The following is a 15209-nucleotide window of genomic DNA, read 5'->3' as shown; positions in this document are numbered from 1 at the left end:
TTCTGTTATTCTTTCTTTTTATTTGTCTGTTTATCTCTTTATATATAACAGTTGTCATTCTATACACGCACCCCCGATTCAATGATCTGTGACTCCGAGCTTATCTCTCATTGGGTATTTACACCTGCCAACGAGATTGACCTAGCCGGTTTCGCGCCACTGTGGTGACGCGTCATGCATCAGATGGAGGTGGGGGGACGTCTATATCAGCTGTTAGAGACGCGACCTGAAAATATTCTTTGACAAAGGTTTATTGCCCGAAACGCGTTAGAGATTTTACCTGCCACTACACCATGATGTCTACCATGGAAAAAAGCATTTTTAGTCCTTCATCTACTGGTATTTAGCCCCCAAGTTTCTTGCTGCGCTCCGCTTCATTCTCCTGTGGAATTCTCCTGCTGTCTCGAACAACAAGCGTGATGCACGCCGACGGAACAACCGCCTCAGAACCGTGAGTAACCCTCTCCTTCACAAAAAGGATTGGGGGCTTATTTTGCATTTTATATGTGCCATTCTCCAGGGTTACCATTCAATACTGTGGTATCCACACAGGGTCTTGTGTATATACATTTTACCCTTATGTTGGAAGCTATACACCACATGTCCCCACACTAAGGAGGTCAAAAAAGGCATATTGTATTTTACAAATCTCACGAGGCTGGATAAAGGTTGCTCCCCAAGCTGATTCCAAGATATTATTGCATTACAGTGGTCCAATATAGCTGAGCACCGAATTTTGGGATCTCTTCCTACTTTTGTCTGCATAATGTAATGCTGTACTGCCCGCAGACCAGACCAGTCCCCAGTACTAAGGTGGGAAAGGGTATAACACACACCCATAGCAGTGAGGGCGTGCCCGGAGTGTGGTAGGGTGCATTTCCGGGTCTGGTTTGACAGGGTTAGCCAGATACTTGCCGAGTCCGGGGCGCCAGAGGTCCGAGTAGTGAAGTCCAAAAGCCTTGGGTCAAGGGTAGGAGGAAACAGCATAGTCATAGTCTGAAGCCAGGTCCAGGGGTTAGAGAGGTACACATAGTCAAATGGAAGCTGAGATCAAGTCCAGAGAGGGTACACGGAGGGTAGGTTCAGGAACGAGAGCTGAAACACAGAAGAGAGCCAGGCACAGAACTCCAAACAGCACAAAGCCACAATAAGCTATGCAGAGCAAGGAAGGAGAGGACGGACTGGGGTAACATACTGTGGTAGATCAATAGAGGGTAGAGGTGGGGCGGGGGTGCGTCCAGGTAGTCCCTGTGATAAGTTCAGGGACGTAGAGGAGATGGGAGCCAGGTGTGTGGCTGGGGTGAGTGAGGTAGCGTCCCGCAATTGGTGGGGGCGGGGCCAGTCATGCAAAGCGAGGGCAGAAAGGATTGGATGCACGCGCGCCCTGTAATGCTCCTGCACGCGCGACCCGGAAGCGTGGAGGCAGTGGCGGCATGTTCCGCAGAGGAGAAAGAGCGGGGTGGCATCTGGCCAATGGAGGCGGGGACCCGGCGGGCAGACCGAGCAGCGGGTGCAGCGGCACTCGGGGCTGGTAAGGGGGACACACGCCACGGGGGACGTGTCCCCCGATTCCTTACACTCACATAGAGTAATTATATGGTGTTTCTGTCATAAAGTAAGAGTACAGATTCTACAAAATAAATATATTATAAGAAACAGGAATCTTGAGGCAATCCCACTCACATTTGTCAAGATAACAATATGCATGTAGTATAAATCACACAGCAGGACGCAAGACTGTCGGAGCTCGGACTCAGACCTCCATGATCCAGAAATCCTCATCTCTCTGGGCATCGGACGTCACTTCTGGCTCCGCTCGGTGCCCCGATCTCTACCATCCTCCCTGCACAACAGCTCACAGGGGCTCACACAGCAGGCTCTGCACCTCGCATTTCGCCTGATTCAGGCTTGTCAATGTTCCCAAGTCCACACTGTCAAACCTTATATAGTGGTGTCCATCATCATGCTAATCAATAAGATAATGAAATAATCACATGGTTCTAATGGACTGCTAGATTATTCCTGTCAACGAGTATGATTACCTTCCTATATAGGATTGCATTTGCGCATATACAGTACTTATACAAATAAAATACAATACATTAAACTATTTATTTAAACACAATGAATAAAAATAAAAATACACCTATAAACAGTTTTTCTGTAAGTTAATAGATCCAAATACTACAAATGAAAGTGACATAATAGCAACTAGAATCTAATATGACACCGAACTGTATAGCAAAAAACATTCAATCCCCATTCCTCCTATTGATTTAACATCATAAACTCATATTGTTGATCATAGGGAGAAAGAAAAAAGTGTTATTATTCATTTTATCATGAGAAGTACTTCTTTATACGTTTTTTACATTTGTTTTGTGTGTTAAATTAGAAGCGGCATCTTGAGTGATAATAATTATTTTGTAGATACAGTATATACTTATATATCATTAGCACCTTTAGGGTTTTATTCACTTTAAATGAACACTATGGCAACCAGTCTGCCAAATATATTTTTTTAATAGAACTTTAAGGGAGATAAAGTTAGAAAATGAATTTTACATGGACCAGATTACACATAAAGAAGAAAGTGAACCTAATATAGTGTAGATTTTAAATTTTAATTGTTGGAAAAGTTGTTAAAATCTGAAACAAGGAAAGGGTGAAACATGGTATTTTTAGAGAAGTATTTGGAATTAGGAAAAATACAAAGAGGATTAAGAATACAAAAATCACCATCATCAAATGTAGAAGATGAAACCATGGAAGAAAATTCTTGAGAATTGTTCTTAGGAATTACTTAGATTAATCATCACAAAATTTAAAGCTCTTTAAAAGAATTAGATAAAGAGATAGAAGCATTGAAAGAAAATTAGAACTGCATATGAATTCTGAGATTTTAAAAGAATACAGCAAAAAAAATCAGAAGAAAATAGATGCAAACAAAGTTAAGTGATATCCATTAAACAGAAAAAGTTTGTAAGAGATAAAAATGATCATGATATGGGAAATCTCTCTCTCTCTCTCTCTCTCTCTCTCTCTCTCTCTCTCTCTCTCTCTCTCTCTCTCTCTCTCTCTCTCTCTCTCTCTCTCTCTCTCTCTCTCTCTCTCTCTCTCTCTCTCTCTCTCTATATATATATATATATATATATATATATATTCAATTATTCATTTTTGCACTCCAACAACCCTATCGTTTACACAAGCCTGTCTAACACTATTTACATTTGAATGATGTTTGTGATACTTATATTTTATGTCTAAAGGTAGAACAAATTGCAAACAATATAAAATTAAGCATTTTTTACATTGAAGATATACTTATTTACTAAGCCTGACAAGAAAATACTGTTCATTCCTCATTGATGCTCAGACTCATATGTTCAACATTTGTACACTCCATCATAGACTCAGCAAAATATCAGAAATACAAAATTGTATGTCTCCTTAATTTAGCAGTTTTAAATGCAATCTAATAAATGTAATATTTTAATAGCAATATAATCAATTTTATTCAATCACTTCCAGTCGGGGATCTATTTCAGGATGTATACAAGAAAACAAAAACACCAGGGCGTTCATTCAAGTACTATTGACAGCAGAGAAGATAAAAACAATGTAATTATCCTCTGGAATCTGATCATTTGAATCATAGGTATGCAATACTGTCCAATTAGATATAATGGAAAAAGCATTTCAGAAGCAGTAGCTCAGGGTAAGGTAGACTACTTTGGTTACCCAGCAGCATATCTAGGCAATCCCATGTTTTAAAGCTTTGCTACATCCATTCCTCCTGCATTAGAAAGGCTTCACATAATGATGAATGTGCCCCAAGGAGATTAAAAACAGATTAAATAAGAAGTTAGTTAATTTTAGGAGCATGACCAAGACATAGGCTTAATAGGCTTAACAATCCTTAGTGCTATATACAGTCAATACTAACTTTCTTCCTAAGCACACCTTAAAATTAAAATAAATTAAATACATCTGTAAAAAAAGTGTCTATAATTTAATATAACATTTATTATATTGTGGGTCACACAATCAACACCATAACATTTTAGGATTGCATGTTTTTTTACTGTACATGCATAATGATGCTTCTGGGGAATAAATAGAGCTTGGCTGAGACAATTGATGGGGTAGGCCAGAAAAATGGCCTACCTTAATAGAGGATGACATAAATGGAGCAAGGAATGGGTGGGGGTTCTGCCAAACAGACAGAGAAAGGAGCTAGTATTTTAGCTAGTTAGTTGGCAGGCTAAGGGGAAATGTGAGGAAATTCTTCATAAAGTTAGAGTGATTCTTTGTAGTGGTAATTTTTAATTTTTAGCTTGCCCATTCATTGCCATTGTGACATCAATATTGTGGGCATGGATTACCTCAATGTAAATCAATGCTTTTTTGGGCAAATGTTTGTGTTTATTTAAATGTAATTAATTTTATTTAGTGGTTGTTTTTCATTTTTAGCTTGCCCATTCATTGCCATTGTGGCAATCAAACCGGTATTGCGGGCATGGTTTATCACAGTGATAATCAATGGGTAGATGGTGTGGAGGTGGGGATAATTGACAGAGAGGGTGTTTAGGCCTCCTGGGTGTGTAGCGGGAGGGGGGTTAACCCCTTAATTACCAGAGTGTTTAATAACCGGTAAGGTGATTAAGGGGTTACAGGCCAATAGTTATTTCGTTTTTATGTTACTGTCGTGCCCATTGAAGATGAAGAGGATGAGGGTGTCCTTCATCCTGGTAAGGGTAAATATAATTTGTATTTACTATATGCTGGCTGTGTAATGTTTTAGTTATATTTAATTTTTTAATGAGCCAATGCGCTATTATCCAGATCTGAATAATAGCAATAAAGGGATCCCCACAGTGTTAATCCCGATGGGCCATTAAGTCTCTTTACTGGGCTTCCGCGAGCACAGATGAAGAAAAAAAGGTGCCACAGGGGAATTCGGGATGGCAGTGTGACCAACCATAATGTTGCATCTGGACAAGGTCCAGGCTCTCTGAGTTTCTGGCCCTGTGGTTGGCCCTCATGTATTCCTTGAGAAAGTGAAGAATGAGTGAGACATCCTTCCACTTCTCTAGGGCCAACTGCACCTTCATATTTCTTTGCCCATAAAGGGTACTTTTCAGGAACTCAGCTAGTTCCTGGAGGGGGACAACGGGGGTCAAGGGGTATACCAACTCCTCGGGCTCCTCTTGGCTGAGGATCTCAAATCTCCAACCCTTCCCTGTGGGAGTAATTCTCCTCAGCCTTATGATGATCTCCCCTTTGGTGTTTTTAGATGGGAGCTCCATCATACCATCTACTTGTGACCCTGCAGTAGAATGTTTAGGTGTAGCTGGTGGAGGTTGTGGCCCCAAGGGACTTTTGGGGACACAGATCCACACAGTGCCTTCACCACTTCCTCCACTGCCACCTGGACAGAGGGGATATTGCAGGGGTCTGCAGCACTCTTGGGAGGGTTCACTTCAGTGAGAACCCCATGTGGGAGAGTCAAGCCCAGAAGGCTCCTCCAGCAGAGAGCCTAACTGAGACTCCCCACAGAGAGGGCCCACCTCAGACACCTCCACAATATAATTTGGGGAGCTCGACACAACACCCCCTCATATTTGCTTCCCGCTCCATCCCTCATACCCTCAACCACTCCCAAACCATACAACTATCACACACACAGCAGCCCCCAAATACACACAAACACACACACACCCCCCCCCAAATACACATACACTACCCCCCAAATACACACAAACACACACATACAACCCCCAAATACACACACACACACACACACACACACACTACCCCCCATATACACACACACTATCCCACCAAATACACACACACACACACACACTACCCCCAAATACAAACACATACCCCCCCCCAAATATATATATATTATATATAACCTTAACCCTGGCTGTGCTCAAAGCTGTGATCATGCAGCAAGCTTAAGCCTATAGGGAACCATGTTAAAATGTTTTTTGAAGTAAAAAGTGGCACTGTGTGCACATTTGCATGTCATTTCCAAGAATCCCTCGCTGCAGTGGAAGTGCTGTGTGCTGGGTGATAATGGTGAAAGGCGGGGTTGCAGACCTGCCTAAGACATGCAGATGAGCATACAGTTGTACTTACATTTGCATATTTGCTATGCTGTGGAGGGTTTTTGTCTCTTTTTTTACTCACCATAACTTAGCTCAGTATGGTAAACCCCATCCTTTAGCTTCTTTGCATACCCAGTTAACCAACCCCACACTGATGAGACCCATTAAGGTCGAAACAGCTGTCTGTGGGTGGGTTTTCTGGGTATGCACCTTAACCCTGGCTGTGCTCAAAGCTGTGACCATGCAGCAAGCTTAAGCCTATAGGGAACCATGTTAAAAATGGTTTTTGAAAAAGTGGCACTGTGTGCTCATTTGCATGTCATTTACCAGAATCCCGTGTTGAAGTGGAAGTGCTGTGTGCTGGGTGATAATGGTGAAAGGTGGGGTTGCAGACCTGCCTAAGACATAGATGAGCATACAGTTGTATTTACATTTTTATATATATATATATGTGTGTGAGAGAGAAGGGGGACCCCGCATCCACAAGATAAATGGATGTAACTAAATACCGACTTCTATATCAATATACAATGATAAGTCAGTGGTGCTGTATGGGCCAATCAATACAGTAGGAGAAAGTGAAGCCCCAGACAAAAGCACTCTAGTATACCTTGAAAGTACAAAATCACAAAATCTTTATTAAATAACTGTCCCAGAACAAAAAATAAAAAAAAGCACAGAAAGTTAAAATAAGGCATGGATCCCCTGTACGTAAAAAAAACCTGACATAAATCCTCCAGCAGTTAATACCAAATGGGAACAAAACCTATATCAGGAGTGACAGAAAATAGACTCTAATATACCTGACAACGTTGACAAAATAATCCAGACAAAAGCCAAAATAGAAGTGGCTAAGGCCAAATGGTCAAATCACATAGTATAAACACATTCTTGTTCCCACATAATCTCAGGGAAGGTCTAAAGTGACACAATACAGCAATGTGTGATAAGGACACACAATATACAGCCTAGAGAAGCACACCTCAGAAAACTAGTATGCTAATGTCATACATCACCACACGTCAGGCAAACTGCAAAATCTTGGAGGAGACAAGGATCAAACGTTCAAAACATAATTACGTGTCCCAAAGGGGGGACAAACCAGGGGGTCCTGCCTACTGCACCTGCTCCTACGTGTTTCGGCCAAGAGCCTTCTACTGGGAGTGGTGGGGTAGGCAGGGTGACATGCATGCTTAAAAAGGATATGTAATTGGGCCAATGAGTATAATCACCTGGTGAAATCTGTCAGTTACATGATATACTGATAACAAACAGGTGTGTGCATAATAAACTGTGTAGGTCTCTAGACGTCACAGTAGGGGGGCCAATAGAAAGTTCGTATCATGAGGACTTACTTACCTACACAGTAAGTTTATTATGCACACACCTGTTATATATATATAAAAAGCAATCCACCCCAGCAGGAGCGGACACAGGACAGCACTCAAAGGTAAGTAAGAAAACTTGTATTGCAAGTAAAACACAGCAAAAACATGACCAACTTTTCAGACCTCGTGGAAACTTCCTCAGGGTGTGCTTGAGACTACTGGCCAGTGGATCCCTCATGTACCCCCACACCCACACCCAGATGACTCAACCAGGATAGCTGATTGGTTGTGCACCCAGTCCCATGATCAGTCCCAATTGTTGCTGAAGTCGCACTATGGCTGTCATCAAAACAGCTGCTCAGTTCAGAATAATCAAGGATATGCATGCAGTACCACCAGAGCACCACTGCGGGGGAAGAGAGCATTCTCCATTTCCATGGTGCCATGCTGCTAGGAGACCGCAACGCCGTGGTCCATCGAAGAATACTAAACAGCTGCCCTGTCTAATATATATATATATATATAAATAAAATGAATATTTACCAGATGTTGGTCTGGGAAACAGAGACAGCACACAGCCAGGTAAGTACAAAAAACTGTATTCCCATAAGAAGTACATGGCACTGCATCCAACGTTTCGGTCAGCAGAACGTGACCTTCCTCAGGGATGTGCAGTGAATGAGTGCCAGTGAAACACCATATATACCCAAACCAATCAATAAAACATTGCACTCACCAGTGTGGGAACCCTCAGAGCCCGCGAAAACCACGTGTATGTGTTGCCTGTGACCCGCAGCCCAGTCCTGGAATGCACCGCCATCTTGGAATTGCCTGCCCTTCCTCTAAATTACCATTTCGTCACTTCCTTACTGACGCTGCAATCTGAGTCCCTGCAATGTATTAGCGTCACCACTACCTAGTAGCGCGCATGCGCTCTGTGTGTAGAACGCTCTCAGACCTCCTTCAGATAGCGCTTTCTATTGCGCATGTCACAATCTGTCAAGTACTGCTGTCACCATGCAAAACATAGCGACTAGCGTCCTGAGGTTGCCATGGCAACGTAAACATATACGTTTTTAATGGTTTGCTGGTGATTTTCATAATTTTTCACCATGGAAGAATTTGCTGACACGTTTGGAGTGTTTTCATCTATTTCGGAGTCTGCTAGTTTCAGTGAGGCTGAGATTTCCAAGATCCGCTATACTGAATCTTTTGAATCTGTACTGGGACCTGAGAAGGCTGTTGATGTGCATAACGACCTGATTAAATTAAAGAAAAGGGAAGTGGACTACTACCTTCATGGGGTCACGTTATCGCATTACCATAAAGAGAAATTACTGCCTCGTGGTTTCAGAATTAAGAACCAACCATCGGTAGGACAGATCCAGAATTCTGTAAGCGATGGATAGCCATATTGAATAAATGTTCATTTGATCTGGTTATTCTGGTCATCGACCAGTCCTGTAAAGAAATATTGAAAATCAAGAAAGAAATAGATGTCATCAATTCCAAACATGGGGAAACCCTGGAAGCTGACACGTCTACCAACTGGACATATAAACTACAGACATCTATTGATGTATATTGTAGCAATCTGATTAAATATAAAAGGGAGAAATTAAAGATAGTTGAATCTGACTATAAAGACAGAAGGTATATCGGTGGTTGCTGTGTTTGAGCGATCCAGCTACAGGTGCTCCTGGACAGAAGCGAGGTCAACCTCGAAGAAGGCTTGGTGCATACAAGAAATCAGGATACAACACGAGCGATACAGATCAATCCGATGCTACGGATAATGCACCAGTGGAGCCGTCTTTTTTAGGCCAAGGCAATGACGGAAGAACCAAGACACCCCTGGGGAACGCAGATGTCGGCGAAAGATCAGGAGGGGAGGCCGAAGTATGGCGGTATCCCGAACGCATCTCCAACAAGGGAAGGGGATCGAAAGAACCCCCAAGGAGACGGTAATATTCAACCTCTCAGATCATGTTTTAACACCGGCTGAAATCAGTGTCCTGCAGAAAGGCTTAGGATTCGTGCCCACACACACACAAGACGCATTTAAGTGGGAGGTGGACCTGTACATGTTGCACCGGGCACCTTAAGCTGAAGGATTTCTTTTCCAAACCTGGATCACCTTCCATCTCCAGTACTGCGGCAACCACCTTTAAGGCCAAAAGTACATTCGATCCTCAGGTGTCAAATTATAACATTGCTACGTTCATGAATCTCTTGGGGAAAGAAACTCGAGGCAAGATACAGTACGAAATCATAAGATCAGCTTCCAGAACCTAAATAATGAAGAGAGACAAGCAATAAAGGCCTTAAGACAGAATAAGAACATTATTGTCAGAGCCGCTGATAAAGGTGGAGGTATTGTTGTGTTGAACTATCTCTATTATAAACAAGAGATCGAACGCCAGTTGGCGGACGAGAAAAACTACAAACGTTTGCCCGGGGATCCTACATCTGCATATAAAGCGGAGATCGACTCAATCATACAACTGGGGGTGTCAAATAGGTGGATTTCTGAAGACACCAGTAAATTCCTTACCCAGCAGCACCCCAGAATGCCTGTCCTGTCATCCCTAAAATCCATAAGTCAGCTACTCAGCCTCAAGGGAGACCAATTATACCTGCCCGATCCTCCTTATGTCACCCACTATCGCAATATGTGGATTTTTATTTACAGCCTCTGGTCTCACAAATGGCCTCTTATGTGAAGGATACGACCGTCTTCATGGCACATATTAACAATTTGACCTTTGACCCCTCGGAGTGTACATTGGTTAAACTCGATGTAACAAGCCTTTATACTAACATTCCACACCGGGAGGGCTTAGACGCAATTCACAGCAAATTTTCGGCTATGACGACAACTACTGGTCCACCATCAGAGTTTTTACTATTACTCATGGAGGTTATTTTGAATAAGAATTTTTTCAGATTTGAGAGGACTTGTTATTTACAACTAAGTGGGACGGCCATGGGTTCAAACATGGCACCCTCGTATGCCAATCTGTATATGGATGTATATGAACAGACCCACATTCTACACGATGCCCTATATGCACACCATATCAAAAAATATCTGCGCTACATTGATGACATTTTTATCATTTGGAGTGGAGACGTCACAGAACTAAAGCTCTTTGTGGAGTATTTGAACAACATCCCCTCCATGATAAGATTTACACTGTGTCATAGCGATTCCGAGATTTCATTTCTTGATACTATGGTGTACAAATCAAAGGGCACTCTGGCTTCAAGGCTGTATCATAAACCCACAGACAAAAACACACTTCTCCATGCGTCCAGCCACCACCCCGCCCCACTGAAGAAGGGCCTGCCCTATTCGCAACTGCTGAGGGTAAAACGAATTACCAGCGATCCCGATAAAGTGGACGAAGCTTTGATGGTCATGGCGACCAGGTACTTGGATAGAGGATATAGCCAGACAGATGTTAAGAATGCATTGGAGCGGGTTAAAGCATTGGATCATAATGCCTTACTATGCATCCTCCCGAAGGATGCTCAAACCAACAGATTCAGCGTGATCAGTACGTATAGTACTGCGTCTAGGTGTATTCAACAAATTGTGAGACAAAATTGGCATGTTCTAGCGAATGACGATAAGATTGGACAGCTTTTTCAGGAACTGCCTCTTTTTTGTTTTCGACGGGGTCCATCAGTGGGTGATATGATCACACAAGCTGATCCAGTGGATAAATATGTAACGGCTAAGACGTGGGTGTCTCAGAAACCTGGCTCATACAAATGTGAGGGGTGCACGAACTGTCAGTACATGCAAGTTGGATCCTCATATTGCCACCCACATAGTGGGGCGCGTATCAAGATTCGTCAATTTCTTAATTGTGAGTCGAAATTTGTGATATACTTAATCAAATGCCCTTGTGGCTTGTTTTACATCGGAAAAACGGTGAGGATGTTGAAAGAGCGTATAGCTATCCATCGATCTACGATACGAAAAGCGCTACAGGCCGATGTTGATGACCAGGAGTTCAAGTGCCTGCTGGTAGCAAAGCATTTTAGAGATCTAAAATATTAATTGGCAACGTTTCGGTGTATGCCAATCCTGTAGGTCCCAGTACCCGTACGGGGTACGGGGATTTTTGCTACAGAATGAGGCAAGGTTAATTTTCGAGCTCAAGACTGTTGCACCTTATGGACTTAATGAGGATCTCAAATTGGGATGTTTCTTATGATTTTAGTTAATTATCTCTGAGCATGTTGTTCCATGGTGTCCCAAATGTTCTGCACTATACACTATTCACATGATAATACTTTTGGGTGTTTTTCTAAACTGTCTCTTTGTGTAACTGTGCATGTATAGGTATGTCAGTGGGCATGGTGTAGCACTGATAGTAAAGTATGGTTCATATAATTGATCTAGTTACTTTATATGTGTAATATATTTATGTACCGGCTATTGATAACATTGATTATGGTGTATGTTACATGCCTTTTCTTTGCAGTATCATGCATTATTTATTTATTTATTTATTATATGTTATTTAAATGCACACAACAGCCCTGGTCCGTAGCTCAGTACAATTGGTGTTTAGTGTTTCTTAAGAGCCTATCTCCGTCCAGATCTATGTTTACGTTGCCATGGCAACCTCAGGACGTTAGTCGCTACATTTTTGCATGGTGGCAGCAGTACCTGACAGATTATGACATGCACAGTAGAAAGCGCTATCTGAAGGAGGTCTGAGAGCGTTCTACACACAGAGCGCATGCGCGCTACTAGGTAGTGGTGATGCTAGTACATTGCAGGGACTCAGATTGCCGCGTCAGTAAGGAAGTGACGATATGATAATTTAGAGGAAGGGCAGGCAATTCCAAGATGGCGGTGCGTTCCAGGACTGGGCTGCGGGTCACAGGCAACACATACACGTGGTTTTCGCGGGCTCTGGGGGTTCCCACACTGGTGAGTGCAATTTTTTATTGATTGGTTTGGGTATGTATGGTGTTTCACTGGCACTCATTCACTGCACATCCCTGAGGAAGGTCACATTCTGCTGACCGAAATGTTGGATGCAGTGCCATGTACTTCTTATGTGAATACAGTTTTTTTGTACTTACCTGGCTGTGTGCTGTCTCTGTTTCCCGGACCAACATCTGGTAAATATTAATTTCATGTGTGCATATGGGATAAGCATCAGTGGATCAGTAGTTTACGGTGTGCCAACTGCCCTTGTTTTTTGTATATATATATACATATATATATATATATAATACTGAGTTAAGTTATGGTGAGTGAAAAAAGTGACAAAAACCCTCCACAGGAAAGCAAATATGCAAATACAACTGTGTGCTCATCTGCATGTCTTAGGCAGGTCTGCAACCCCACCTTTCCCCATCATCACCCAGCATACAGCACTTCCACTGCAGCAAGGGATTCTGGGAAATTACATGCAAATGAGCACACAGTGTCACTTTTTGCCTCAAAAACCATTTTTAACATGGTTCCCTATAGGCTTAAGCTTGCTGCATGGTCACAGCTTTGAGCACAGCCAGGGTTAAGGTGCATACCCAGAAAACCACCCACAGACAGCTGTTTCGACCTTGATGGGTATCATCAGTGTGGGGTTGATTTTAACTGGGTATGCATGAGAGGCTATGGGATAGGCTATACCATAATACTGAGTTAAGTTATGGTGAGTAAAAAAAGTTACAAAAACCCTCCACAGGAAAGCAAATATGCAAACACAACTGTGTGCTCATCTGCATGTCTTAGGCAGGTCTGCAACCCCGCCTTTCCCCATCATCACCCAGCATACAGCACTTCCACTGCAGCAAGGGATTCTGGTTTTTGAGGCAAAAATTGAAACTGTGTGCTCATTTGCATGTCATTTCCCAGAATCCCTTGCTGCAGTGGAAGTGCTGTATGCTGGGTGATGATGGGGAAAGGCGGGGTTGCAGACCTGCCTAAGACATGCAGATGAGCACACAGTTGTTTTTGCATATATATATATATATATATATATATGTATATAAATATATATATATATATATATATATATATATATATATATGTATGTAACACCTTTCCCCCCCCCCTATCGCAGATGGGGACCATGTGGGGAAATCTACACTTATGTTACCTGGTGTGGTGCGTTACCTGATAGGCTCACAGAAGACCTGAACCTCCGCCACTGGGAGCCTGGTGTTACCTGATTCGTCGTACACAGCGCCTCCACCTGTAAGGGTTCCCACCTGAGTGGGATGGTCCTCTTACAGGAACCACAATAATAAGACACGCACACAGTGTATACTATTGTTTACTGGTGCTTACTATTGTAACTACTAATAATAACTTCGGTACCTGTACCACACAGAATAATGCATATAGCCGTACACATAGAAGTGCACCGGGTGCACACATCAACATAAGTATTCCCCAGAGTACCTTATGTCCAAACCCACCCACGTGTGATGGAGATAGCGCTATCCCTGGACGTGTTGGTGCACTATTTATAGATACCTGCCCGGGGCTCCAGCCCGTGGGTACCGCTATACAACAGGTATGGATCCGTCTGATCCGACGTGATGTCCTCCTACACGTGGGGTGACTTCCAGCGTGGATAATATCACCATGGCTCCACACCGTCTGTACCTTGACGGGGATCTGCCTGTAGCCGACAGGCCACAGTCACTGCTTGGCTGGGCCTCCACGAAGATAGTCTCTATGTAATTGAGGGGTCTGAGCCCAGACCCAGCAATCAGGCTGCTCGACACTGAGGGTGTCCTAACTTAACCAAATAGCTAAAGGGGCAGATCTCCTTACATAGGGCCTGTCCCTGAAGCAACCACAAACTGGGGAATGGTAACTTATCTGGGACCTCTGGGGGTAACTAGGCCTAGTGCTAGGGGCTACTGCTCCCTGCACACACACCCTAACTGCCCCAGCTCCCAGCTCTCTCTGACCTCTTTTTAATAGCTGTCTAAACTGTCATCTCTCACAGCTTCACTGGTTGCCTAGCAACATGTAACTGCAGCTTCTCTTAACTGTCTCTATTTAGAACTGCCAGCGCAGGCTCCCTTGCACTGAAAAGGCCTTAATTGCAAATGCAGCCGCTCTATTGACTAAGCCGCAGCATGTGACAATCCCCTTAGGGATACGGGGGCTATATATATTTATATATATATATATATATATACACATACACTACACACACATACCTTGGGCCTGCCTCTCTCCCACACTGCTGCCTCTCTCCTGCACTGTCCATAGTTGCCACACCCTAGCTGCCGTCACTCTCCCTCACTGTCTTGCCTGTGGCTGCAGTGTGGGCACGACAATGCTGGAGTCAGCTCTTGTTGTTGCCAGTCCTGGCTCTCCCCAGCTGCTGACCTGCCTCTCTCCTGCACTGTCCCACACTGGGCCTCTCTGTGACGTTAACATGTGCCAGTGCAGTGGGACAATGCAGGAGAGAGGAAGGCCAGCAGCTGGAGAGAACCTGGCCCGGCAACAGCAAGAGATCTGACTCCAGCCTTGGCCGCCCTCCCCCACCCCCCAGCCACCGGCAGGATATTGATGGAGAGAGCCAGCAGCTGGGGAACAGCAACCTGTGGGTGGAGGTGGGCCAAAAGTAGATGCAGAAAGAGCCGCATGTGGCTTGTGAACTGAAGGTTGCTGACCTCTGGGATAGATGATTGAGACTGCAATTACCAGCCCAGTGAGAGTAGGACTTTGCTGGGTTGAATCAGTGCAACCTTTGGGGGAAAACATAAAACG

The 15209-nt window shown here is 43.5% G+C and overlaps 1 long non-coding RNA gene across 1 annotated transcript in view; it reads right to left on the bottom strand.

Moving 5' to 3' along the window:
* The window catches only part of LOC142488655 (uncharacterized), a 74137-nt gene extending 59776 nt beyond the window's left edge, over positions 1 to 14361 (bottom strand). Inside the window, exon 1 of the long non-coding RNA XR_012799563.1 lies at positions 13956 to 14361. This is a non-coding gene — a long non-coding RNA (uncharacterized LOC142488655). The remainder of the gene's footprint in view (positions 1 to 13955) is intronic.
* Positions 14362 to 15209: the final 848 nt, after the last annotated feature.

The sequence above is a fragment of the Ascaphus truei genome, chromosome 2 (genome assembly GCF_040206685.1).
Source record: "Ascaphus truei isolate aAscTru1 chromosome 2, aAscTru1.hap1, whole genome shotgun sequence".
Taxonomy (NCBI): Eukaryota; Metazoa; Chordata; class Amphibia; order Anura; family Ascaphidae; genus Ascaphus; species Ascaphus truei.
Note: the sequence above shows the minus strand (reverse complement) of the source record. Positions and strands in the feature narration are given on the sequence as shown.